This window comes from Typopeltis vanoorti, chromosome 17, assembly GCF_054136105.1.
Source record: "Typopeltis vanoorti isolate ZY-2024b chromosome 17, IOZ_Tvanoo_1.0, whole genome shotgun sequence".
NCBI classification, from domain to species: Eukaryota; Metazoa; Arthropoda; class Arachnida; order Uropygi; family Thelyphonidae; genus Typopeltis; species Typopeltis vanoorti.
In genome coordinates, this window is record NC_143565.1 from 6,895,707 (window position 1) to 6,917,710 (window position 22,004).

Consider the following 22,004-nt stretch of genomic DNA (forward strand, 5'->3'; position numbering starts at 1 on the left):
TATACATCAAGATATATCTCTACCGCCTTCCCTCTAGATCTCCCATATGGCTAGTGGAAGTACCAGATAATGATCCCCAGGACTTGTGGAGAAGGCCTTCAGAGAGTCATTGAGGGAGGCCACACATACTACATGTACCAGCTATTATACTTATTCTTGAATTCATTCACACTACTTGCACGCACAGTGGCAATCCATTCCAATCATGCACCACCCTCTGAGAGAAAAATCCAGCCCTTACCCCCCCATTCTCAATGACATTCATTTTCAGCTTTCAAAGATGCCCTCTTGTCCTTTCCTCAGACTCCATAAAATGAAAATTACCATCAATTGAAATCCTGTATAATCCTTTCAGAAGTTTGTAAGTCTCAATCATATCACCACTCTTTCTCCTGTTTGCTAGTGTCTGCAGTCTACAAATTCTCAATCTGTCTTCATAATCAGTATTCCACAATCCTGATATCATTTTTAACACTCTACTTTGCCCTCTCTCTCCACTGTATAAGAATCACAATGGAAACCAGAAGACCAGAACCTGTGCACAATAGTCCAAATGAGGTCTCATCAGGGCCTTGTAAAGAAGCAAAATGATATCCTTATCTTTACACATGAAAGTTTGTTTCATAATTGCAATTATCTTTTGAGTTGTATTTGCAATCTTAGCTACATGACTCCCTGAACTTCTACTTTCTGTCTAATAACACTTCAAGATCCCTAGCCTAATCACTTCTCTTCTAGCATAATCCCACCAATATAATATGACATTGGAAATCTAATCACGGCAAAAATGCATGACTTTTCATTTACTTACATTGAACTGACATCTATTTTTTCATGCCCACAATTCCGGCCTATTCAAATTATTCTGCAAATACTGCATATCAGCAGCACTCTTGATTACCCTACCTATCTTTGCATCATCAGCAAATAGCTGTGTGTTGCATATCTAATCCTTTCCAATATCATTAATGTACAGATTGAATAACAGTGGACCAAGGACTGATCCGTGTGGTACACCACTGTTTTTTTTTTTTTTTTTAATCTTTGTACTGGTTATGGACAGTACTACCCTTACATCACGTCCAGACTTGATATAGGCCTAATCCTTTACAAGTGTTTTACCCCATGCTTGTTCTAGTTATCATTGTAGTCATTCTCTGATGCCACCAGTTTGCCCTGTAGGGCCCTCAAGGAAAGAACTTTTATATCCTTTTGCATAAGCCCAAGCTGGTTTAAGTCCTTATAACTATCTGCGCTCCATACGCCATGTAAAGAGCTGGTGGTGCTGGTAAACCTCGGAGTTGCCCCATGCTCCTCCCGTATCTTACTAACTAGATCTGGGTTATTTTTATAATAATTTACTTTATTATTATGGCTATAGGCTAGTGGGTGCCCTGTTCCTACCACCTGGGTATCAACTACCCAAATGTCACCATCTCTTTTAATCATTAAGTCTGGCTTACGCAAACCTGCAGAGGTCCTATAATGTGGTTCCACCGCAGTCTCCCAAACTTTGTTCTTAAAGCGGTTGTTCAGAATGGAGACCATGGCACCATGACTCCGCACGTGGACCCCCATGGGTGCAGAAGCAACATTGGGCTATATGAGACAGTGTCTCACTGTAGTGGCAGCCAGCTCTACAGTTTGAGTCGTCACTACCTCAGCGAGCTGTGTGGGCTCGAGTAGGCAGGGCATTGATCCTCGTCCTGATAAGGTTAATATACTCAAACCCAGGGAGGAGTCTGGCGCCATCCCTTACCCAATCATGTTGAGGAGGCACCAGATATGACTCTTTTAAAGGAGCACCATCTACAGAACAATGCAACAGAGATGCCCACCTCCTGTGTTCTGTGGGTGCTGACTCGATTAAGGTACCCTGATAATAGGACCATCCTTTAATCTGCCTAAAGCCTCTCTGCAGATAGGGGAAGAAGATAGTTCTAACTTCGCGATTCTTGACAGCCGCAGGCATGGGATCAGCCATCTAAGTGATGGAACCCCCAAGTCCACCATCTCTCACCCTTGCGTGGAAATATGCAATAGGGATGTCAGGTGGCAGTCGGAGCCATGATCTCACGGCTGAACGGATAGCCCTGTCCATCCGGACAGTACCGAGATATATGTCCTACCAAGCACCAACTTGTGGTAAAAGAGAGGTAGGAGATAGTGAGAAAGGAGAAACAGTCTTTGCTCGGGTTTAAGAGGAGCTTTCCTCAGAGAAGCGATCCCAGCTTGTAGGATAGAAGGGACAGAAGACCTTCCCTTTGGGGTGAACATGACACTGAGGTATATCCACTCGTCCAGGATGGTCAAAGCATGCAAATACCTCCCATGCAAGGAAAACTGTATAATCTTGACCTTAAGCTTCTTCTCATGACCAGAGGGTACAAGAGCTAAAGATCAGGACTTCTCTACATTAATAGAAAGGCCTCGGATAGAGAAGAAGTCAACCTCCCGGTCAAGGAGTTCCTGCAAGCCTATCTTAGTTGAGGCTATGAGAATAAGATTGTCTGCAAATGCCATAGCATTAAAGAAAGAAGCGCCTAGAAAGTAGCGTGTATGGCTAGGAAGAGAGTGAAGAAATTCATCTATGACACAGTTAAAGAAAAGAGGAGATAGAGGATCACCCTGGTGAACACCCTGCACTGCGGGAATAGAAGTTGCACGGTACCTGTAGTGATGGAGCTACCCAAGTATAGCTCCATAACATAGGAAAGAAAGGGTTCTGGACATCCAGCAATAGACAGCGCTCGAAGGAGAGCAGGAAGGGAGATGCTATCAAAGGCCTTTTGGAGGTCCAGCGATGCCATATACAGAGGCTTAAGGTGGCGTTGGGAATCAGAAAGAAGAGAAGAAAGAAGATATATATTCTCGGCACAGCCTTCTGAAGGGACAAAAGCTGCACTGCTTAAAGTTTCTTTCTTCGGGATGAAGATAGTTCTTGAAACACATAGGTATTAAATCTTGAAGACTCACATCCCCCATATACCAATTTTTGATATCTGTCAATCAGCATCCTCTTATCCATGTTAATATTTTATAATCGAAACTCATATTCTCCAATTTATGCAACAGTCTTCTATGCTGTATTCTGTTAATAGCAAAATCCAACAGTATCGTGTATCCATTTCATCTTGTCTAGTTTACTGGTAACATTATTATAGAATGTGAGTAAGTTGCTAAAACATTATCTTCCCTTAGTAAATCCATGTTGTTCATTGCAAAATAGAGATTCACTGTCAACCAATTTCTGAATGCGAGCACTAACCAGTATTTCCAAAATTATCACCACCACTCCTGAGATGCTGATTGGTTGATAGTTGGATACATCAGTCTTTGCATCACACTTGTGCAATGGGATTACCATGCATTTTTTCCACTCCTGCAGAACCTTCATTGTTCTGAGACTGAAATTGTATGGCCTGGTCAAAGGAATAGCCAGTTCAGCTGAACACTCTTTTAGCTCCCATGCTGATATCTAATCAGCCCCAATGCTGAATTATTATTCAGCGTATGCAGTATCACTAATACCTCCTCTTCATACACTTGAATTTCCTTATCCAGTGAAGAGGTGGCAGTGAACTCAATGCTACACAAGGTTGATGCAAACACCGATGTATCCAACTATCAACCAATCGGCATCTCAGGAGTGGTGGTGATAATTTTTGAAATATTGGTTAGTGCTCGTTTTTGTTAAGTTTTAGCTTTTTAGCAAAATTGGCACTCATTTGTTGAATAACCTTTTCTGCATCTTTTACCCTCACACCATCTGCAATTTCAGTACAGTTATTCTTTGTTGTTCATTCTTTCTTTTATTTTCAGAATATCGATAGAATTCTTCTGAGTTGTCTTTTATTTGCAGAGCCAGTTTCCTTTCATACTCAAATTTTCTGTACAACAGTTGCAACTCTTCTGGTTTGCTGCTTATAATTTTCATAACAGACATCATCCTTATGCACATGATCTTTTTCTTACAAATCTGTTGCTTAATAAGATTACACATCCATTTCACTCCTATTTATTCTTAGAATTCTCGGGACATATTCCGATGTTGCATCATTTAAGTATTTTTTAAATGCTTCCAATGCACTGTTGATATTCTTCCCATCCAGCAACCAATCCCATTGCACTGAACTCAGTATACTCCTTAGTTTAATTGTAATTTCCTGCTTTGTAGTTCATCACGTAACCTTTTCTGAATGGAACATTCATAAACTTAACCACATGATCACTTTCACCAGCTGGAGGCAGAACAGTTATGTGTTTAACTGAAACATCTTCTGACATTATACTCAAATCTAACACTCTTTAACCTCGAGTTCCTTCTGTCACATGCTGCTTGAGGAAGTTGTCTTGCAACAGCTCAATAAATTCGGTTTTGTTATTCTGATGAGATTTTACTGCTACTCAATTAGTGCTTGGATAATTAAAGTCTCCTGTTATGATTTTTAATTAAAGTCTCCTGATATGAAAATACGAGGCTAATCTTCTTGAATGGCAGTCAGTCTCAAGTAGAGTAATGTGGGCAAATATGAGAATGGGGAACTGGACAATGAGACTTATTTGTGCCTATGGTCCCACAGAAGGTTCTACTAAGGTAGAAGTGGAGGAATTTTTTGAGGCTTTAGAAAAAGCAACTGACACAATGAAAAAGGAAAAGTTGGTCCTTGTTGGGGATCTAAATAATAGAGTAGGAAATGATTGTGAGACATACAAAAATATTTTGGGAAAATTTGGAGAAAAGAGCAAAGCTAATAATAATGGCAAATATCTGTTGGATTTCTGCTCAGGACATGGACTGGTTATTACTAACACCATGTTCCAACATAAAAATGTGCACAAATTCACATGGAGAGAAGAGGCTAGGAATAAGAAAAGTCTCATTGACTATGTTATTGTTGATAGTGATGTTTTCTCCCTGGTGCAGGACACCAGAGTGTACAGAGGATTTGAAATTGGAAGTGATCACTATTTAGTCTTGAGCAGGATAAAATTGAATTTCATATTGAAAAGAATAACATGTAAGAAAGTTTTAAAGCGAATAAAAGTTGAGCAGCTCTCAGATGTGAACTGTAGACTAAAATACAGAAATATTATTGAAAAGAAAATGAAACAGTTTGAGAACAGGAATCAAACCTTGGAGATTCAGTGGCAAACTTTGAAGGAAACATTGATTGACTCTGCCAGAGAGGCATGTGGTGAGGTTGTGTGCAAGGATAAAAAAATCAGAACTCCCTGGTGGACACAGGAAGTTAAAGAGGCAGTGAAGGAAAAGAAGAAAGAATATCAAAAGTTCCTGGCAAATAAGTCAGCTTGTGCTCTTAGAGAACACAGAGACAAATGTAAGAAAGCTAAACAGTGTGTAAAACTAGCTAAACAAAATGCATGGGAGGACTTTGGCAAGAATATAGAAAATAAATATCAAGAAGATGGCAAAATATTCTGGAGGTTGTTGAAGAAGCTTAGGAATGGAGGAAAGAGTGCTGTAAAAGGAATTAGAGATGATAAAGTTGAAATGAAGACAGGAGAAAAAGATATCCTTGAAGTATGGAGTAATTACTTTGAAAAACTGCTAAATGAAACCAGCAGTGATGACAGCACAGTGATAAAAAACACTGACCAGGCATGCAGTTAGGAACACATATCCATACTTGAAGTAGAAAAAGCTATCAAAGGCTTGAAATGTGGAAAGGCAGCAGGAGTAGATGATATTCGACCAGAAATGCTGAAGTATGGTGGTATAAGAGTCTTACAGTGGCTGCACTGCATAGTTCAGAAAGCCTGGACAGAGGGACGAATTCCCGATGATTGCAGTAGAGCTCTCATAGTACCCATATATAAAAAGGGAAATAAAACTGAATGTGAGAATTACAGAGGTATTTCCCTACTGAGTGTTCCTGGCAAGATCTATGCAAGTATACTTGAGAAACGGTTGAGAAGAATTGTGGAAGAAAAGCTTGGTGAAGAACAAGCTGGATTCAGGCCAAATAGAGGCTGTCAGGATCAGATCTTCACTTTACGACAAATAGTTGAGAAAGCATGGGAATATAACAAAGATCTGTATTTAAGTTTTGTCGATTTGGAAAAGGCATATGACAAGGTGCCAAGAGAGAAGCTATTCAATACGCTGCAGTTATATGGTGTCAATGGGGCATTATATCAAGCAATACTTAGTCTTTATTTGAGTTGTGAGTCAGCAGTTAGAATTGAAGGAAGTACAGGAAGATGGTTGAATGTTAAATCTGGTGTGAGACAAGGATGTACATTATCCCCTCTGTTATTCATTATCTATATGGATCACATTATGAAGGAAAGTGGTATTAAACATGATATCGAAATTGGAGATGTTAATGTCAGCTCTTTGCTTTATGCGGATGATGTTATACTTCTAAATAAATCCGCTACAAGTCTGCAAGATTCTCTGACTAAATTGAATAGCTGTTGTAATAGATATGGTATGAAGGTCAGCAATAAAAAGACAAAGACAATGAAAATAGGCAGAATCAATGAAAATGTCAACTGTGTTGTGAATGGAGAACCTGTGGAACAAGTAAAACATTTCAGCTACTTAGGCACAATTTTTACTGAAGATGGTAAACTAAATATAGAAATAGACAACAGAATCAGCAAAGCTGGTATCGTGGGAAGTCAATTGAATAAATTCATATGGAATGAGAAAGAAATTAGTCGGAACACTAAATTAGCTGTATACAAGACTGTGTTCAAACCAATTTTAACTTATGGATCTGAGAGCTGGGTCAGAAGTAAAACACTTGACCAAAGACTAGAGACCGCAGATATGAGAGTCCTGAGAAAGATTATAGGCGTGAACAGATGGCATCAATGGCAATATCATATTAAAAACGAGGATATTAGGAAAGAACTTGACATTGTCAGCATCCAGGAATGCGTTAGCAGAGCTAATCTCAGATGGTATGGTCACTTAAATAGAATGGGAGAGGAAAGATTAGGAAAACGACCCAGAGGAAGACCAAGATATAGGTGGATTGATACGGTACAAAGTGCCTTAGACGATAGAAATATAAGATCTGATAATGTTGGAGTCTTGACAAGTAACAGACTGATTTGGAGGAAAATTGTAGATAGGAAGTTAGTAATGATGTAATTTTTTCATGTAGTACTGTCATATCCTGTACACCCCTTGAGGGTACATGGCAGGAATTTGATGATGATGATGATGATGTTATGATTACTCTTTTTTTTTGTACCCATTGTCTCTATTTGGTGATGCATTTCTTCATCTCTAGCAACCAATCCACTAGATCTGTAACAACACCCTGCTGTGTATTTGATCTTATTAGATCTGCCCTCACACCAGATGGTTTCAAAGTCACTGGCACATGAAATACTGTTATTAGCACCACAATCATAAGTCTGAATTCTAACTAGATCCAAGTTATCTGATATTGTGAGCAGTATGCCCCATCTCCTGTCCTTTGTAAAAATACTGTACCCTTTACACTTGATACCAGTTAGTATGTCTGATTCCAATAGCCAGGTCTCACTAATCCTACGTCCGCTTGGTTAGCCTATTGGGTTTGTGCCTTGCAACCATTATGCCTGGGGAAGAAGTGTCCTAGGTTCAATTCCCATCGCTGACATGAGGAGCTTAAGGATCTTCCTCAGCCACAGCCAAGTTAGCCGGTCTTGGGCGTGGACAGCAGCCCCCCTCCATTCCCATCGTTAACACATTTATATAACATTGTCACTTTTACACTCATTTTCTCACCATGCCTCCCTTTATAATTTAGTTTCCCTGACTCTCTCTCTCTCTCTGACTGGTCTCATACCAGTTATTAGTTTTTCAATACTCCTGATATATATAATATATATATATATATGTTCCAGACTGGTAGGCCGGTTCTCCTTGAATTCTGATGACTCGAATTTTGAAGACTCGACACTCAGAGGATACTCTGAGTGTCGAGACTTCAAAAGGGAGGCTCTGCTCTCCTGGCATCAATGGTGCCCCCAAGTTCCGGACCGGTAGGCTGGTTCTCCTTGAATTCCGATGACTCAAATTTTGAAGACTCGAAAGGGGAGTGCCCTCCTGGCACCTACGGCGCCCAACCCCCTGAGTAACCCAAGGATAACCGGCCTACCAGTTCTAGACTGGTAGGCTGGTTATCCTTGAATTCTGATGACTCGAAAGGGGGTTTCTGCCCCCAACCCACCCATCCGAGTTCTGGGCTGGTAGGCCAGTTCTCCTTGAATTCTGATGACTCGAATTTTGAAGACTCGATACTCAGGGTAGCCCCTGAGTTTCAAAACGTGACATAAAAAAAGACTTATCATTTTATTATTAATATTGTAATTATGATATTAATGGTATTTATCATTCAAACAAGTACCTGATTAGAGACCTAACTATCAAACCTCCAGGATTCAATCTACCTTGACACCTCTACAGCCAGCTAAACAGATTCAGGACAAGCCCACTTACTACATTCATGGAGAATTTCCTAGCCATCCTTTTGTGTATGTGTGTGCGGTGTGGCGCAGACTATGCATCATATCATTGATGACTGCTTCCCACACACCCCTTTCTTGGATTCCTCAGGAACTTGCATTTACTCTTAGATAATGCCATTAATTGGTTAACTGAACTCTTAGTCTGTATATATTGAATTGGATTTTAATGGTATTGATGCGAAAACAGATTGATAAGAAAATAACTATTTATTAACTTATAAGCTAATATTTCGCTGGTATTATATCCAGCATCTTCAGAGCACACAAACAAAGTTTGTTACAACAGCGAGACAACCACAATCCGGTGTAACAGTGGGACTAATATAAGTAATTGCAGCGTGCAACACAAGACTAAAGCCCTATAATAAATTTAGTTTAATCCTTTATCCAAGTGTGAGCAAACAAAGTTTGTGCCTGAAAGTATCTTCAGGACTGGGGTAAGGTAATGCAACACCAGGGCGACTCCTTGCGAAGGTGGAGCAAGCTACCAACACTCCTATCTCAGTATCTCCCATAATGCAAATGTTATGCATTAAGGGAAGGGCCACTACCCAGACTAGTTTCGACCTTTATTGAGGTCTCTTCAGTGGGAGCCAGGCCCAAGTGGATATACCAGCCAGAAGCATTAGCAAGGTCATCTCTATCTATAGGAGTTGCCAAATGGTGTGCCACCTTTTTAATAAATTACTCTGGATTTAGAGAAAGATGTTGAAAGTTTATATTTCACTTGGTTAAAATATAATAAATTTAGTTTAATCCTTTATCCAAGTGTGAGCAAACAAAGTTTGCACCTGAAAGTATCTTCAGGACTGGGGTAAGGTGGTACAACACCAGGCGATTCCTTGCAAAGGTGGAGCAAGCTACCAACACTCCTATCTCAGTATCTTCTATAATGCAAAACACATCTCCTTGTGGATATGTCTAATGTTATGCATTAAGGGAAGGACCACTACTTGTTCTCCTTCATATGATATTTCACATCCAAGATAACTGAAAGTACCACCCAAAAGGTACTCGATGCAGAGGAAGACCCTTAAAAAGATGGAATTGAGTCTGGAATGGGCCACTTGGCCTATAAGCCTGGAAAGAAAGAAGATGATAACCGAAAGTATATATCTGCTCTGTTATTTTATTATTAATAAAATTGCCGTCCTGGTTGGCTGGTTGGTCAGCATATCTGCTCTCCAGCCAAAACGCTGCAGGTTCGAATCCTGTTGTGGGCAGGGATGTTTGTGATTGTCTGTGAAAATAATAGTGGTGATGATGGGTGGTAGATGGTGTTGGTGTGGATGATGATGATAGTTGTAGTTGGTGGATTGAGTGTGATATTACCTGATCATCTGCAAATAATAGCGTATTTATTTTGTTATTCCGGGAAATTTCTATACCTTGATTGTTTAAGGTGTTCCACTGTATTAATATTTCATTAATGTAAATATTGAAAAGTGTTGGAGATAGAGGGCATCCCTATCTTACTCCTTGGTTTATAGATTGCTTTTCAGACATTTTTTCATTTATTTTTATTTTTTCTCTTTGTATATATTCAATATTGCATGTAGTAAAATATTAGGTATATTTATTCTTTGTAATATATTGTTGTGTCCCAATTTATGATTATTAGGCTTTCAATTATCCTTACATGTGAAATCCTACTTGTCTTTGTCCAAATTGTATTTATATACAAGATATCACCCAAATACAAACATTGAAGCTTCTTCTCCCCTTAGTGTCCCTAAATATTTATTTTATACTGTGCCTTTCAGGACATTTAGTTTAAGATATAAAATTCAAAAACAAGGAGCAATTACCAAAATATGTCTGAGTGTGAAACTAATATGCAGTCGTGACCTTTATCTTGTAACTTAACAACCCCCTTCCCCGCATTATTAGGTTCGTATGTTGTTACAAGTGGTGCATTGAGCGACAATCTCAGACAACTGTATTTTCAATGAACAAAAGTTTATTGAACTCTTAAACATGGTACAATTCATTTTTTATCAAATAAAACTCAGTTCAATACTAAGAATATATAATACAAATTTTCACTAGCTAAACACAAGTACTAGGTTAAGATCCTACATGAGAATTGTGATCATATCGCCATAACAGATTCTGTACATACAAACAGGTATAATCCTAGAATTAGTTGATCCTTTGTCTAACCCCTTACTGGTTTGATCACACTATAATTCTGTATTTTCTAGGACATATATAATCAGTTACTCTAATTTTCTCACTAAGACAATATGGATTAAAATTATCCTTTCGCTGAGCTAATACACACTTTTGATCTTTAAAACTCTCTTAATTAAAATACAATGTACATGCATAAATCTCTAGGCACATGAATTACGTATTAATTAATAATAACAAGCTCAATTTTATTCTAGTTTGACATGTACTAAAGTCCTAGTATAATTCTCATTAATCCTTTCAACTGTTCAGCAATTGAACAATGACTACAGTTACATATGATTTGAATTGACACGAGATTTTACAGTACCTTTTTGACTTGGGTCTTCTACACTGGTCTCTACCTTTTTCCAATATTTTACCTTCCTAGGACGAGCTCTATAACTTATCACTCTTAAGTTCTTTTGGCACTAAGATGGGCTTTCACAATCTTTATCTTACATTCTTCAAGCAAGGACATACCTAGGATCATCTATTCTATGGCTGTGAAATTCACCACCTGGACACTGACTTCTTTATAGAATTTTCTTTCTCTCGTTACGATTACTGGACGATGAAACACACTGACATTATCTTCTCTCTTTTTAACTAAATGGCGTCCCTCATTTCTTACAATAGGAATATGGAATCAAAATCCTGCACACTTTTTTCCTTATTGTGTTGGACAGAGAAAACTCCTAACCTGTCACTCAGGAAAACCGCTTAAGACCTATACGAAGACTCGTGAAGAAAACTCTCAGGGAAAAAAGCATCTTGGGGGGGGGTTCCTAACCCTTTTATATGATGACCTCTGCTGGCACCTTCTTCAATTTCTTTTCTCCCCTCTTTACTGGAGTTGATTTCACTGCCCAATTAGAGTGGCTTTTTTCTACCAAAACATCATGTGGTCCATGTACACGTGACGAAGTCTCAAATTCAGGAATTATGACCTTGAGCTTTGGTTTTTGTTTAAGCTAACCTCTATGTCATCTATACTAAATTAACCCCCTTCCAAAATTTTCTAAGAATTAATTTGAATCTTTAATCTCTTATTTCAAGTGTAAAAACTAGCCTCTCACATACAAAATCCTATGGCTAATCTTCTTTGCTTTACTTAACCTTATTTTATCATATCACAACTGCAATAAAATCCCCCCCCCCCTTTTTTTTTTTTCAACAAACAATTTCAGCTATATTATTCACTTGGATGCAAGCATGTTTTTCTTTTCTTTTTTTTTTTTGTATTCCTTACTTTCAAAGGCTCTTAACGATATCTGCTTAGGAACAAGCTTGCTTACTTAGTTATCTATACAGGGTTTTTTATTTCTTCTCTTGTTACATCATGATAACTGCAATTTTCACATTCTTAAGTTATTGGGGTGTAACAATATCAAACAGTATATATATCTTTTTACTTTGTCAAATGCTTTAATTTCACATGTAAGTCAAGTTATGCTGAAAGTGATCCAGCAAAAGGCTGCAGCTATATATGAATAGAGAAATGCAGGATTTAGGAGAGATAGAGGAACTAGAGACCAAATAGCAAACATGAGATGGATTATAGAAAGAACAAGAAAATTTCAGAAGAAAGTATTCATCTGTTTTATTGATTATAAGAAAGTTTTTAATTGTGTGAATCACAACAGACTGTGGATTGTAATGAGATCAATGGGAATACCTGAATGTCTAATTCTGTTGATAAGAGAGCTGTATGATACCCAATAAGCCTCATTTAAATCAGTTTTGGAGAAACAGACAGTGTTTGAGTTGAAAAAGGGCTGGCAGGGTTGTATACTGTCACCATACCTTTTTAATATTTATAGTGAATATATTATGAGAATGGCTGATTTAGACAAAGATCCAGCTGGAATTAAGATTGGTGGCAGAAAAATCAATAATTTAAGATATGCAGATGATACAACCCTAATAGCAGAAACTATCTGGAGTGGTTAAGAGGAATGTAACAAAGCTGGGCTTAATTTAAACATCAGCATTACACCATCACTTGTGTTTTGCTGTTTGTTTCTATTTATATACCGTTATTCTAATTATCTTCTTTTATTCTTATTTTTACTAATTAGCTGTGCGCACTTTCTCTCGTAACCTTTCTCACTTACTCTACTGCGTATTATGTTTATCCACCTTCCGTATTTATTAGTCATATGCCTATGAACACTGAAATATTTATTTGTCAGACTGCGCCATCAGCATATCAAATATTCAGCATAAGACTCAATAAAACTTCTGGTAGATCTCTCTCTCTCTCTCTCTCTCTCTTACTAGTGTAAATTCTGTCAACAAAGTTTATATAAACAGTCGTGATTTTTAAGTAATTAAACTGCTCTTTTAATGCCTTAGTCGTTTCCCGTCCAATTTATTTAGGAACAGTGCAGTTGTAAAATAAGGGATCAGGCAATACTCTTTTATAAGTAATAATAAAAAAACATTTATTTACATTAATATGAAATATACATGAATCAGACGACAGGGAGATTGCTTTCTCTACCCATCTATAAAATCTTTATCATAAAATTAGAATCCTTTCACTTCAACACTAAATAATCTCTTTAACTCTAAAACTTATTTACTCTCTGCTTACAAATTCAACTTATTAAACTTCTAATTTACTTGCAAAGAGGTTAGACAACTCTCTGTTAAGTTATTTTTACAAATTTGATATCAACTTCTAATATACCATTTGACTCTTTTATGAACACACTTCTTATTACCATTAAACTAATTCTTAACAGTCCATATACATCATATCTCTTAGATATAAGAGAAAATATACTAAAGGATGTAACTTACAGAGGCTCTGTATCACACATTCAGTCAAGAGTCTTTTACTAAAGTCTTTATGGCTTTTCTTTCATCTTGAGTTTTAGGCTTCCTTCAGGAGTATCTTGCTGCAGCGGTATAACGTTGGGATATTAGCAGGCTCTTGGACTGCAATCTTCAGTACTCGAATAGCACATACAAGAGGTTTCAGCATACGGACAAATTCTCCTCTGGATCCTTACTTCAGGAACTTCTGCTTCTAATTGCTGCTACTTCTGCTACTAATTGCTGGTGACTGTGCATCTAACTGCCGACCACTGATGACTGTAACTGCTGCCGACTGGCTCTGGCTCTCTCCGGTAACAGCACTTTGCCTTGCTCTCTCGGCAACTGGATCGCAGCTCTCCTCTGTAGGCAACTGGATCTCGGCTCTCCTCTGTTGGCAACTGGATCTGGACTTAGTAACTGGGGCTATGCCTCTCCTCTTTCTCTGCCTCCACTGCTCTGGTTCCGACTGTCCTCTCTTGTGGTTCCGACAACTGGAAGCCCTACATGCTCGGCTCAGCCCCTTTTTATTTTTTTATTCTTGAATCCTTGCACTAAGGGTAGTAAACCCCGAAGAATTCAGCATGACTTTTTCATCTTCTTTTAAGTTTGACCCGCTCTTTGTTCTCTTCCGTGCACTCTTTTGATCGTAAGTTGCTGGCCAGCGGAAAATTTTGAACCTTTCAGACTGACTTTGGAGGTGTTTATGCGCAGAGCTTGTAAGCACTTTCTCTTACACACAAAATTCGTAAACAACCTTTCTTATGCCCTCATAGCGAGCTATTACACAACATTCCGGTGGCAAAACATTGCCTTTGCTTTTGACATTCTACAATATTCTTGTTAAAGGAGTAAATGCAGTTAATTTCCAAAGGGTTATTTAAAAAGGGCTATGCTAAACCTGACAAAAATTATGAAAGATAGAGGTGTGAGTAAGGCCACGAAAGTTAGAATTATCAAAGCAATGGTATTCCAGTAGTGATGTGTGGATGTGAAAGCTGGATTATTAAGAAAAAAGACAGAAAGCAAATTGATTCATTTGAATTATGGGCATGGAGGAGACTATTAAGAATCCCATGGACTGCAAGAATGACCAATAAGAATGGTTTAGAGCAGGGGTCGCCAAACTTCTTTGACCATTGACCCCTTCAAGAGTTTCTCGACTTTTTATCGACCCCCTCTATTTTACTATTACGTAATTATAATAGGACAAGCAAAAAAGATGCTTATGTGAGTTTTTACATTGTTTATTTTATAGTTACAGTGTTTATTTTATGTATAATATAGTATATATATTATTATATTGGCTTAACGTCAAAGGGATACATTTTTGTTTTTGGCGTCCTTCTTAACATTACATATTTGATAGGAGGGATAAATAATATTTATCCGGCCATTGCAATGGAAAATCGCATGAATTGAGGTTCAAATTGGTTCCACATCCACTGTATTCTCAGGATTTGGCCCCATGTGACTTCTTGTTCCCCAAACTTGAAAATTTGGCTTGATGGGAAAAATTTTCTTAGAACGAGGATGTCATTAAAGCTGTCAATGACTGTTTTGTGCAATTTGACAAATCCTACTTTTTTAGATGGGATAAAAAAATTGGAAACACACTGGACCAAATGTGTAGACCTCAATGGAGACTATGTTGAGAAATAAAGATGATTTTTTCCAAAAAATGTGTTTAACTTATTTTTTTACAAATTTTTCAAATAACCCTAGTATATTTATTTATATATATATATATATATACACACACAGGTATCCCTTGCTTAATGCGGGATTTGATTAACGTGGCAAAATTAATTGTGGCAATCCCTTGATATACACGGCAAGAGTTTTGATCAACATGCCTTTAAGCCTGCGGAGCTCGCAGCTGATCTGACAGATACATGCAAAATATTTAATATAAATATTCCTACACAATTCAGTGTATAGCTTGGAAGTCATGAGTAGCTGTGCAATCATATGTTATGAGTGATATTCCGCACTGTTTTTTGCTGTCAGTTCGGTTTAACACATGTTATGTAAAGGTTTCTGATATTTGACAGTAAATTGTATCTGAGAGATACTGCAACCTCCGATGTCAGTATAGTATGGTTTAGTTGTTTTTTTTTTAATTGTTTGTTCAATAATTTCTAGATTGTAACTAAAAATAAATAAACCATCATATAGAGAGCCAAAGGTTTATTTATCATACATCTCCTCTAGGAGATGTGCTTTACATTATGGAAAATACTAAGGAAAGTGATCTGGAGCTTACTCCATCTTTACTACGAGTTGCCCATAAGGTTGCTTATACTTGTATCTGCCGAAAGTTTTAGTTTCTATATATTCAGCACGAAACTCTTGTAGTTTCTATATTAGGCTATGAAATAATGTTGGATTGAATATCCATTTAATTTGTACCATCATGTATTATATTTGCAGTGTTTTTTCATCATCATCATCAAATTCCTGAAATGTACCCTCAAGGGGTGTACAGGATATGACAGTACTGCATGAAAAAATTACATCATTACTAACTTCCTATCTACAATTTTCCTCCAAATCAGTCTGTTACTTGTCCGGACTCCAACATTATCAGATCTTATATTTCTATTGTCTAAGGCACTTTGTACCGTATCAATCCACCTATATCTTGGTCTTCCTCTGGTTCGTTTTCCTGCCAACCTGGCAGAGAACACTTGTTTTGCTAATCTTTCCTCTCCCATTCTGTTTAAGTGACCATACCACCTGAGATTAGCTCTGCTAACACATTCCTGGATGCTGACAATGTCAAGTTCTTACAAATATCCTCATTTTTAATATAATATTGCCATTCATGCCATCTGTTCACGCCTATAATCTTTCTCAGGACTCTCATATCTGCGGTCTCTAGTCTTTGGTCAAGTGTTTTACTTCTGACCCAACTCTCAAATCCATAAGTTAAAACTGGTTTGAACACTGTCTTGTATACAGCTAATTTGGTGTTCCGACTAATTTCTTTCTTATTCCATATGAATTTATTCAATTGACTTCCCACCATACCAGCTTTGCTGATTCTGTTGTCTATTTCTATATTTAATTTACCATCTTCAGTAAAAATGGTGCCTGAGTAGCTGAAATGTTTTACTTGTTCCACAGGTTCTCCATTCACAACACAGTTGACATTTTCAGTGATTCTGCCTATTTTCATTGTCTTTGTCTTTTTATTGCTGACCTTCATACCATATCTATTACAACAGCTATTCAATTTAGGCAGAGAATCTTGCAGACTTGTAGCGGATTTATTTAGAAGTATAACATCATCCGCATAAAGCAAGAGCTGACATTAACATCTCCAATTTTGATATCAGGTTTAATACCACATTCCTTCATAATGTGATCCATATAGATAATGAATAACAGAGGGGATAATGTACATCCTTGTCTCACACCAGATTTAACATTAAACCATCTTCCTGTACTTCCTCCAATTCTAACTGCTGACTCACACCTCAAATAAAGACTAAGTGTTGCTTGATATAATGCTCCATTGACACCATATAACTGTAACGTATTGAATAGTTTCTCTCTTGGCACCTTATCATATGTCTTTTCCAGATCTACAAAACTCAAATAGAGATCTTTGTTATATTCCCATGATTTCTCCACTATTTGTCGTAAAGTGAAGATCTGATCCTGACAGCCTCTGTATGGCCGACATCCAGCTTGTTCTTCACCAAGCTTTTCTTCCACAATTCTTCTCAACCGTTTCTCAAGTATACTTGCATAGATCTTGCCAGGAACACTCAGTAGGGAAATACCTCTGTAATTCTCACATTCAGTTTTATTTCCCTTTTTATATATGGGTACTATGAGAGCTCTACTCCAATCATCGGGAATTCGTCCCTCTGTCCAGGCTTTCTGAACCATGCAGTGCAGCCACTGTAAGACTCTTATACCACCATACTTCAGCATTTCTGGTCGAATATCATCTACTCCTGCCTGCTGCCTTTCCACATTTCAAGCCTTTGATGGCTTTTTCTACTTCAAGTATGGATATGTATTCCTGACTGCATGCCTGGTCAGTGTTTTTTATCACTGTGCTGTCATCACTGCTTGTTTCATTTAGCAGTTTTTCAAAGTAATTACTCCATACTTCAAGGATATCTTTTTCTCCTGTTTTCGTGTCACCTTTATTATCTCTAACTCCTTTTACAGCACTCTTTCCTCCATTCCTAAGCTTCTTCAACAACCTCCAGAATATTTTGCCACCTTCTTGATATTTATTTTCTATATTCTTGCCAAAGTCCTCCCATGACTTTTGTTTAGCTAGTTTTATACACTGTTTAGCTTTCTTACATTTGTCTCTGTATTCTGTAAGAGTAAAAGCTGACTTATTTGCCAGGAACTTTAGATATGCTTTCTTCTTTTCCTTTACTGCCTCTTTAACTTCCTGTGTCCACCAGGGAGTTCTGATTTTTTTATCCTTGCACACAACCTCACCACATGCCTCTCTGGCAGAATCAATCAATGTGTTCTTCAGAGGTTGCCACTGAATCTCCAAGGTTTGATTCCTGTTCCCAAACTCTTTCATTTTTTCTTCAATAATCTTTGTGTATTTTAGTATTTTAGTCTACAGTTCACATCTGAGAGCTGCTCAACTTTTATTCGCTTTAAAACTTTCTTACATGTTATTTTTTCAATATGAAATTCAGTTTTATCCTGCTCAAGACTAAATAGTGATCACTTCCAATTTCAAATCCTCTGTACACTCTTGTGTCCTGCACCAGGGAGAAAACATCACTATCAACAATAACATAGTCAGTGAGACTTTTCTTATTCCTTGCCTCTTCTCTCCATGTGAATTTGTGCACATTTTTATGTTGGAACATGGTGTTAGTAATAACCAGTCCATGTCCTGAGCAAAAATCCAACAGATATTTGCCATTATTATTAGCTTTGCTCTTTTCTCCAAATTTTCCCAAAATATTTTTCTATGTCTTACAATCATTTCCTACTCTGCTATTTAGATCCCCAACAAGGAGTAACTTTTCCTTTTTCATTGTGTCAGTTGCTTTTTCTAAAGCCTCAAAAAATTCCTCCACTTCTACCTTAGTAGAACCTTCTGTGGGACCATAGGCACAAATAAGTCTCATTGTCCAGTTCCCCATTCTCATATTTGCCCACATTACTCTACTTGAGACTGACTGCCATTCAAGAAGATTAGCCTCGTATTTTGTGTTGAATACTATGGCTACTCCTTCTTTTCCTTGATTGTCATTGCCTGAATATAACATTTTGTATTTATTGCTCAGAAAGATCTCACCAGTTGTGGTCTTTTTTGTTTGTCACTCCTATTATGTCGATCTGGTACTTATCTAATTCCTCAGCTAGCTCCATTTCTTTGCCATTGAGGCTTCTAACGTTGATTGTACCGATCTTTAACTTTGGTGATGTTGAGTTGGGGTTTGTTTTCAGATTTGTTCGAGTAGCTGACTTTTCGCTGTTCGCTCTGGTTCCCTGACGAAAACAATGGGGGCCCTTGTTTAACCGGGCGACGCCCTAGCCAGCATGAAATTTGTCATGTTGTACCATTATTTTTTATTTTGGTTTAACCAATAAGAATACAATTTGGTCGGCTAAATCGCAAATTGCCAGCCCATCCTCGTTCGTTCAGTTTCCAAGTAGATACCCAACAGGATGCAGCACGAGAAGGTGAGGATTGGACATTAGGTCAGAAGCCCTGGTCGGTTCTCCGCATTCCTTTAAAGGCTATGTGGAGGTCTCCTCTCAGTTATACAGCTTTGACCCTTAAGCACCCCAGTGTTTTTTCTTTATGTTTTATTGCTTGTTTGCTGAGGTCTGGAGAGTCATTTTGCTTGTTATCATAGAATTTATGCTGATAAGAAAAAAAAACTAAAACTGTTGGAATGACTCTTGATAACTTCTTTTGATAAAAAAATTTGCATTAAATAATACAGGTACAAGTATTTATTAAACATTTACTTTGCATTCATTTTTTATCTTTCCTAAAGAGTATCATATAAAACGAATTATTAATACAGTAATCGATCATGGACAAATTGTAATCTTTACCATTGATTATTAGATTTGATTAACGCTATTTTGATATACATGGTAACATCGAGGGATTAATTAACCGCATTAATCGAGCGATACCTGTGTGTATATATATATATATATTCATTCTTAATTTAAAATTCCACATATAATGTGGAATGATCAGTCTTCATGATCAGTCTCTGCAGTCAGGGACAAAGTGGTTACTGGATTGGTGGTCATATTCTCTGATACTGTCAGCAGATCTAGTATTCTCAAACCCTAGGTACCTTCCATCTTATGCTGTTTCAGGTAATTATCTCTCAATAGCTGCATAAATTCTATCCTCCCATGTGCTTTTTCATCCTTTCAGTCTTATCTTCATAGTTGAAGTCCTCCATAATGATTACTCAACCTGTGATCATTGAGCTAATTTGCAATGCATGGCAGCAGCAACCAACAATATATTTCATCCTATTGGCTTATAAGATGGCTGATAGGAATATGTGTTGTGACAATTTAATTCCAGGAATGGATGTGTAGTTTCGGCAGTGTGGTGATTTGATTGGAGTCACTTGATTAATTGTGTTTATACTAATTGTATTTAACTTATGCATGTATAAACTTCAAGCCAATATAGCACTTTTCTAGCTGGCTATTGCAAAAACAATAGAGATCTGTGTGTAAACTTTGGCATAAAAATGTTTAATTGAAATTTGGATCAGCGTGTTAACATCAAATTTTTGTGAAAATCAGCAAAACTGCTACTGAAACGTTGGAGCTGAAATTGGCATATGGTGTAGATGCTCTGAAAAAGTCAAGTGTCTTTGGGCGAGAAGATGTGAATGACGACCCCAGAAGTGGGCAGCCAGAAACAAAAATGATGGATGCAAATGAGAATAGAGTGCAAGATTTGGTGTGGTCTGACAGACGATTAAGTGTGTGATTAATGGCTGATGAATTCAGAAACAGTCAGGATAATTTTAACTGAAGAATTGTGAAAGATTTCTGTGAAGTTTGTCCCTCGGATCATGATGAACGAACAGAAGCAGTGGTGGGATCAAGTTACAACTGATCTTTCTGCAAATAAGCACGTTTATGAGAATAATTACGAGTGACAAAACCTGGTGCTTCTAGTACAATCCTGAAACAAAATGCCAGAGCATGCAGTGGAAAACTCCAAGTTTGTGATGTCCGAAAAAAGTGCACGTCACATTTGCAGTCAGTTCAAAATCATGCTGTTGTGTTTATTTGATCACAAGGGGATAGTCCACTATGAATTCATTGAACAGGGACAAATGGTCAGCCAACAATGCTATTTAGAGGTGTTGAAAAGATTACGAGATGCTTTTTGGAAAAAAAGACCTGACAAATGGATCATCCATCATGATAATGCCTCCTTGTGAGAGTGTTTCTGGACAAATAATCGATTACCAAATTACGTCATCCTGCTTATTCATCCAGCTTAGCTCCCTGTGATTTCTGGCTGTTTCCAAAATTAAAGACTCTGCTAAAAGGATGAAGATTTTCTAACATCGCTGATATCCAGCATAATGTGATAAAGGAACTCGAGTATTCTGGAAAAAAGCGTTCCAGGCCTGTTTCCAAAAATGGGAACACTGTCTAAACCAGTGTATAAATGTCCAAGGGAACTACTTCGAAGGCGACAGTAGCCACTAATGTATAGTTCTGAATGTAGGTTTTTTGCAGGTGCATTCTGGTAATTAATTGTCACACCTCATACATCCTGCAATGTACTCTTATCATATGTGGATGAAGTAATAATATCTTTAAATAGTAATAGTGTATTTGAGCACAGAAACATATTTAGAATTAGACTGGGTAACATCCTTTTTTAGCTTGTGCAATTATATTGAACATATGTAAACTATTATAAGAGATGAAACATTAAATTGGCATGCAGAAATGAAATTTCTCAGCTGGATATAATGTAGGACCACAAAACAAATATTGAAATTTTACAGTCTTTGGAGTGAAACCTGTAAATTACTCCATGAGCAAAGATAAATAAATAAATATGGTTAGAACATATAAATTAAGTGGACATTAACAAAATCTAAATCTCAGAATTGTTATATAAATATAAAATAAACATAACAAGAAGAGTTGAAAAATGAAGAATTTATTGGCATGAGATTGGAAAGAACCACTTGACCTAAGTCAAATAGGGAGGGGGGTGGGAAACCTATAAGATTAGACAAAAAAATTCTTTATTCCATATGGTTTTTCTCCCCATAATCTAGTTTTCTTAATGTTTACTTAAAGTATTTTATGTTCAAACTATAACAGACTTTTAAGAATATGAAAAAGACATAATTTTATTAATCAAAAGTGAAGCTTAAATTTTAAACATTGATTTCCACATAGTTTGAAGAAAAAGAACTGAATCTCTTTTCATTATGTTAAGTGAATTCTCTCAATTTTTAATTTTACATCTTAATTGTCATATGTAGTTTTTATTTTCC

At 37.3% G+C, this 22,004-nt stretch overlaps 1 protein-coding gene across 1 annotated transcript in view; it reads left to right on the forward strand.

Annotated features, from left to right (window-relative positions):
- The window catches only part of LOC150097115 (uncharacterized), a 242,470-nt gene that overhangs the window by 120,918 nt on the left and 99,548 nt on the right, over nt 1–22,004 (forward strand). The gene's annotated exons all lie outside the window — the stretch shown is intronic.